The 1,147-nt window shown below is 57.0% G+C and overlaps 1 protein-coding gene across 8 annotated transcripts in view; it reads left to right on the forward strand.

Moving 5' to 3' along the window:
- The first annotated feature begins 6 nt into the window (after positions 1-6).
- Iqce (IQ motif containing E) overlaps positions 7-1,147 on the forward strand; it is a 43,831-nt gene continuing 42,690 nt past the window's right edge. For all 8 annotated transcript variants that reach the window (XR_003846827.1, XR_003846826.1, XR_003846828.1 and 5 more), the window contains exon 1: positions 7-180. The gene's annotated coding sequence lies outside the window, so the exon portion shown is untranslated. The remainder of the gene's footprint in view (positions 181-1,147) is intronic.

The following is a 1,147-nucleotide window of genomic DNA, read 5'->3' on the forward strand; positions in this document are numbered from 1 at the left end:
CTCGGCGGCGGGGCGCGGGCCGATTGTTACCGCACAAGAGCCGGCCCGGGCGACGCCCCGCCGAGCCTGCGCCCCAGCGCCCGCCAGCGCTCGCGGAGGCCGCCGCTTCCAGGAAGCCTCCCGGGACTGCGCCCTCCCATGCGCTGAGGTCCTGCGGCCGGCTGCCGACGAGCTTACCTCGTAAGTGTTGCTGCAGGTTGCCACCCCGAGCCAGGGACAAGGCCCGGTCTTCCTGGGGGCCTCCCCGGGGAAGCGTGCGGCGCCTGCCCCCCGAGAGCTGTACGCTTTCCAGTCTGGGGGGACCGGGCAGGGCAGTAGGCAGATAACCCCGATGTGGTTTGGTAAAGGTCTGGGGCCAGGGGGAACAGCAGGTGCAAAGGCCCGGGGGGCAAGGGGTTGAAAGCAAGTCGAGAGGAGGGGGTCAGCTGGAAGGTAAGCAGGGACCTTCATGGAGTTTGCCATAGGTTCAAGGGAAGCCCATGGTAGGTCCACACAGACTGAGGGACTGGTTATCCGCCTATAACCAGGGTCAGCAGGGCTGCGCAGAGCTCGCACAGAGTTTTGCTCTGCGCTGCTGGCCAGCTGACAGCAACTGGGGTTTCCCACTTTGTCCTCTGAGGTGAGGCGAGGCTGCCTGAGTCCTGCCTTGTCTGGGAGGTCTGCCCCTACACTTCTTAACTGTCTGCTCCTTCATCTTCGTTTTCTGTGGACACTTGGGGGCTGAACCCAGGCCCTTGTTCATGCTGAGCCAGAGCTTTACCACTGAGCCATTCTCCCAGCCCTTTAAGACTTTAAAAATTAAGATAACTCATTACCTTCACAGAACATTTGGAAAGTTCTCCATAAACTGGCCACCTACAGAAAACCAGTTAATTGTTGAATTCTCCTCCGATGGTTCTCAAATACATCTCTTTCCATACATCTTAAAAATATTTAATTTGGGGGGCTGGAGAGATGGCTCAGCAGTTAATAGCACTGACTGCTCTTGCAGAGGACCGGGGTTTGATTCCCAGCACCAACATGGCAGCTATGAACGGTCCTTAACTCCAATTCCATAGGAATCCAAAACCCCCTTCTGACATCCATGGCATTGAACGATACAGGTGCACTTACTTACATGCAGGCAATACACTCATACACATAAAAT

This window comes from Nannospalax galili, unplaced genomic scaffold (genome assembly GCF_000622305.1).
Source record: "Nannospalax galili isolate Female #2095 unplaced genomic scaffold, S.galili_v1.0 scaffold664, whole genome shotgun sequence".
Taxonomy (NCBI): Eukaryota; Metazoa; Chordata; class Mammalia; order Rodentia; family Spalacidae; genus Nannospalax; species Nannospalax galili.